Source organism: Alligator mississippiensis, chromosome 3 (genome assembly GCF_030867095.1).
Source record: "Alligator mississippiensis isolate rAllMis1 chromosome 3, rAllMis1, whole genome shotgun sequence".
Lineage (NCBI taxonomy): Eukaryota > Metazoa > Chordata > Crocodylia > Alligatoridae > Alligator > Alligator mississippiensis.
In genome coordinates, this window is record NC_081826.1 from 124,376,968 (window position 1) to 124,382,643 (window position 5,676).

Here is a 5,676-nt window from a genome sequence, read left to right on the forward strand (position 1 = left end):
GAGGCTGCCAAACCTTCCATCCCCCTTTTAGACCACTGAAACAGAATAAAAGGCCAGACAGGCTGTATTTGTATAAGCATCTGAGAACTGAATGCAGGTTTCCTGTGTGGCAGACCAGGATTCTAGCACTTAACCACAGGGGACTCCTCCCTTTTAATCCACCCATGAAAAAACACACTACAGTGGGCTGGGGGAGCCCGCTGGTCACAGTCTTGTTAAAACATCACCTGTAAAATTGTACAAAAGGTTCTTTTTGCACTGTCTTCGGCAGAATCTCCTCCCTGGATGCTGTTGCATCGTCCCTACCACAAATGACTTACCCTTGCATATACAAGTCTCCTGAAGAGCAAAGACTTTGAATTGCACTAGATGGGATAATTTTAAAAGATTTAATGAAAGAATATAGCTGCATGTTGCCTCGCAGTACAAATGCACACATGCATACACACAGAGGAATGCACACATTTAAAAAAAAAAGAAAAATTGAACCGAGTGAGTGCTATGTTAGCATACACTGTGTGCTTATTGGGAAATATAAATACACCCAGCAGCACAAGGTATTTCAGGCTAGAGGCATAGCATGGAAAAAATTAACCCTGGGCAGCCTTTTCTCACACTTCCCTTCACTCCCTGTCCTCCTACCAGGGAGTCTCATAGAGCGAAAGACATTTTGAGAATCATAGTTTTCTAGACTGGCAGTGCACCTTACTGCTGCTGGGGAGAAACCTTCACCCTGTTTTTTTGCTGCCAAAGCTTTTGTCCAGAGGGCAAAAAGACATGCTGAGTTGGGACACCTTTGACTTGTAAGTGTATTCACATACTTTTGATTGATCATAGTCATCTTCCACGGATCCCTTGGACATAGTCTGTGGACCCCAGATTGAAAACCACTGCCTTAGACAGTGCCCAGGGTATGTACCTCACTCATCCACCCTACATTATGCTATTGTTTCAGTCAATATTTAATTGTACTTAACTATACATGAGAATACACTTTCATTGACTTCAGCAGTTGTGTCAGTGGCTCCAGGATCAGAGCCTAAATTACTTGGTCATATGCTAGAGACCATTGTTGTTAAAATGAGGGGAGAGAAATTCTGCAGTCCCTCGTTCTGAGTTTATGACTTTTGTTTGGCAGGTGGTCTCAGAGTACAGAGTCCTTCTTTTCTTTTCTTTTCTTTTTAAGGATCCCTTCACCTGACTAAGGGTTGGCAGACCTGGACTTTTGACTTCTATGTTAATTTGCAGAAGGGGAAGTAAAAGCAAAAGGGTCACAGCTTCCAAATGTAGATGAATAAAAATGTGATGAGTACAGCCACATTAAAGGCCCATATTCTTCACTCACCATCAGGTAAGTAGTCCTCATTTATGGAGAATGATTGCTAGCAAGACAGGTCAGTTTGCTAGCTGAGAAGCAATGCATAGCCTTTCCCCCTCTCCAGGTTATTCTTCTGCAAGTTGCTTGTTCTATGCAGGATACTGTGCTTGCAAGGAAGCTATAGTGTATAATATGTTCAGTAGGGCACAGAGGCAAGTGCCTTGGGGACAGAGTGAGTGTGCATCTCAGTTCATAAACAAGTATCTTGGGGAACGCCTCCACTATGTCAGACCATGCTCTGAGACACTGTCCCAAGAATCTGTCCCGTCCTACTGCTTCAAATCCTCGTGAGTCAGCTGCTGAAAAAAGTCATGTAGCTGTTTTTTGGCACATTCTTAAAGCCTACCTGTTACCACAGGGGTGGTGGTACGTTTTTTCCACATTTGGTATATATAAAGGAGGAGTCAGTAGATAAGCTGTGTTTTCATAGCAGCTCTCTTGACTAGTGCTGTGCAGAAAGTGCCCTCAGTTTTATCCAGTCTTTGAATTTAACCATTCCAAACTATTGTCTGACCATGCTGGGGGAATTGTACAACAGAAGCGTGGGAAGTTCAGGCTTTCTGCTCTGGTGTCTGTTGTGTTCCTGATATCCCATATTTAAGAAGAACCCCATTTCCCTCAAGGAAAGAAAGGACATTATGAATATATTTGAAAAGTGTCCCTGGTCTAAAAATGTATTGTGAGCTATTAAAATTCTGTTGTTCTGCAGGGACAGACCTGGAGCTTCTTTGGAGCACCATGCTAGGTAAATTATAAAGCTCCCAGAGTCATGTCAAAAATGGTGGTTATGTTTATAATGTCATTATAATGTGTGTGTTTCATTTCTTGTTTGCTTGTTTTTAATGTAGATACATGGAGAACTGACCTGGAAGATACAGAAAAACCCCTAACATACATGCACAGAGAACAGAACTTTTTGTTTTTAAGAAGTTATTTTCAGAATAGTTTGTCTGGTTCTCTTAGAAATGAATGCGACTTAGCCATGATTCTCAGTTGCTTTCAGAAGTGGCAGCAGCCATTCTCTAGTAGATTATAGAAAACAAAAAAGGCTATTTGTTGATTGCTTTCCATCTGCATGCATATGGCCCTTGAAAATCTTATTTTTAGGCTGGAATGGCTTGAATGATCCAGCTGTGCGACTGATTTGTCTCTGATTCACTCTCACTTCCTGATGATGAAACTTGAGCTGACCTAGAATACAACCCTGAAACTAGCAGTTGCATAATGGCTAGCCATCAGCCCAAATACCTTGGTTTAACTGGGGACAATGGGACAGTTGGAATTCTGGGTACTTCTGTGTACACCACACATGAAAGACATCCACATCCAAGCATGTCTCTTTCCTGAATGAGAAGGTAGGAGGGTTGCTCATATCCCTTCACTTCCTATAGATTTTTTTCTGAACCCTGGGAGAGGATGTGGGTTAGGAGGGGAGTGGATAGGATGGGTCAGGTGATCAGACTTCAGCCTTGTTCTCTTTCTTTGACTCTAGTGTGATGTATGATATAATTAGGTATTACTGCACCCCATAACTAATGCTAATGCTTCAGAGTCCTTTCATTGTCTCAGGATTATTGGAGATAATCACTTTGACACATTTTGTCATCAATTATCTTAACTCTGTGGGGGAGACTTGCAGATTATGAAGGAGACTTTCATCCTTTTGTCACATGGCAAAAAACTGGGAATGCTATAACTAGGGATCTGCCTAACTTGAGGAGGTGGCTGGCCAATTTTGCAGGGAGATTGCAGGGCTGGCTGTCATATTCACAAGCTGATCGTGGTGGTACCCTCCTTCCCCCATGCTGCTGATTAGCTATGAGGGCTGTCTGCCATGCAGCTCCATCTCTCACCACTGATTGGTGGAGGGGTGGGGCCACATGATGGGAAGCCCTCTCAGCCAATCAGTGGTGAGGGGTGGGGCTGGCATTCATCTTGGGCTGCCTTTTGTGCAGGCAGTAGGGCTGTGCAAAATTTCGCCAGGTATTTTGTTTCGCAGTTGTCTTAACGCGTTTCAAGCTTGAAACAGTGATGTCAAAATGAAACAAAAGCCTTTGAAACAGCTTTGAAATGAAATGAGGGCACTCAAAACATTTCGAAAGTTTCAAAATGTTTCGAGTTTACAAGCCAGGCTTACTTGGCTTCAGCAACAGTCCCAGCTGGCAGTAGCAGCCTGCTGTCATCCCTCATGCAGCTCCAGGGGCCGTGCCCCCAGGAGGAGTCTGGCACAGTCCCACAGTCCTCCCAAGGGTGCGGGCCCCTGGATCTGTGCTGGATGATGGGAGTCTGTCACTGCCACCTGGGACCGGTGCCGGCTGCACCCTGTGCCCAACACCAGGAAGATCGCTGCTGCTGCTGTGCTCCAAGCAGCTCCACCACTGGCTCTCTACTGCCTCCTGTTGCCAGACTTGGCTCCGTGGGACTGCAGAGCCTCCAGCTGTCATGCTGTGCTCACCAGGGCTGCGCTCCAAGCTGCTCCTCCAGGCCCATGGAGCTCAGCCGGCGGCGGGAGATGACAGAGACAGTGGCAGAGCCACTTCAAGTACAGCCCTTGGTCTGAGTGCAGTCCTGGTCAGTGGCTTTCCCCCACCTCCTGCTGCTGGGCTCAGCTCTGGGCTGTGGAGCCACTAGGAGCGCAGCCCTGGTGGGAACTGTCTGATGGCTAGAGGCTCCGCAGCCCCATGGAGTTGAGTTTGGTGGTGGAAGGTGGCAGAGAGCCAGTGGCAGAGTTGTTTGGAGCACAGCCCTGGCTCCGAGCACAGCCCTGGCCAGTGGCTCTCTCCCACCTCCCACTACTGGGCTCAGCTCTGTGGGGCTGGCAGAGCTGCTTGGAGTGCAGCTCAGTGGCAGGAGAGCTAGGGCTGTGCTCCGAGAAGCTCTGCTAGCTCCATGGAGCTCAGTCGAGTGGCGAGAGATGGGGGAGCGCCATTGGCCAGGACTGCACTCAGAGTCAGGGCTGCGCATGGAGCAGCTCCACCACTGGCTCTCCCCCATCTCCCGCTGCTGGGCTGAGCTCCGTTGTGCTGGCAGAGCACAGCCCTGGCTCTCCCCTGCCTCCCGCCACCAGGCTGTACTCCGAGCATCTCCGCCAACCTCACAGAGATCAGCCCCACAGCCCTCCCAGGAGTGCAGGCCCCTAGATCTGCACTCAGGATGACAGGAGGCTGCTGCTGCTGCCTGCAACCAGGGGCAGAAGCTGTCTTCCCAGTGCTGGGTGCAGGCTGAGCCCAGTGCTGGTCCCAGGCAGCAGCGGCAGCCTCCTGTCATCCTGAGTGCAGATCCGGGGGCCCGCACCCTGGAGGGAGTCTGGCACAGTCCCACAAGCCTCCTGGAGCTGAGGGCCCCCAGATCTGTGCATGGGATGACAGGAAGCTGCCACTGCTGGCAAGTGACACGAGTTTAGCTTGCCAGCAGCTTGAGGTACAGGTTCCCAGAAACCGCTGCACCTATCTCCCTGAAACTTGGCAACCTTTGTGCCCTCAGAAGGGGCTACCACCCATGCTATTTTCATCTGAGTCAGGCAAGAAATGACAACATTATAGGCATTTTTATGATTCCCCAGTATAGCCTATGGTCGAAACAGTGTTTGAAACAGTGAAACAGTTTCAGTGAAATGAAACGGAACAGTTTTTTGAAATAAAACAAAATGATGAAACAAAACACTGTCCCTTCGAAATGCTGAAACAGAAGTTGAAATGAAATGGTGCCATTTCACACAGCCCTTGCAGGCAGCCCCTCTTCTTCGCTCCCCCCTGGTGGGCTGTGCAGCCAGGCCATAGCACCATGTGGACTGCTGGCTCCCTCTGGGGAGCCAGCATTTTAATTTCAGTAAGTTTTCTGGGGGTTTTGTTGTGGGTAATGCTGGATTTCATTATTTCCACAAAATCTGTGAAATCACAATTTCAGTAGGTCACTAGTAATAACCAAAGTCTGTCCTCAGAATAGTGTACTGTCATGCACCACTGCTATATACTTTTGGTTCTGTAAACTGCTTTTTCAAGAATCGCTGTGTGCCCAACCATGCTTATTTCTCAATGATTTGAGTCTACTCAGTTATTAATTTTTTTCCTAATTTACATTCCTATACCCTCATCCCAGGATTTGGGTGTTAAATTGGATTATTCTCTCTTATATAGCATCCTGAAAATAGAGTTTAGTCTGCATCTTAAGTACAGAACAGGAGCTGATCTGCTCAATATAAGGTGGCATTTTTTCGAAGCACCTCTTCCAAGTAGATCTGCATTTCAAGGGGGAGAACAAAAGGAAGAGAAGCTGTAAAATATTTTTGATGGCATTGC

The 5,676-nt window shown here is 47.4% G+C and overlaps 1 long non-coding RNA gene across 1 annotated transcript; it reads left to right on the forward strand.

The window, feature by feature from the left end:
- Window positions 1–311: 311 nt before the first annotated feature.
- Window positions 312–4,559, forward strand: LOC109283889 (uncharacterized). Its single transcript, XR_009460845.1, has 3 exons — window positions 312–1,351; window positions 2,088–2,123; window positions 2,227–4,559. It is a non-coding gene; the product is annotated as an uncharacterized LOC109283889 (long non-coding RNA).
- Window positions 4,560–5,676: the final 1,117 nt, after the last annotated feature.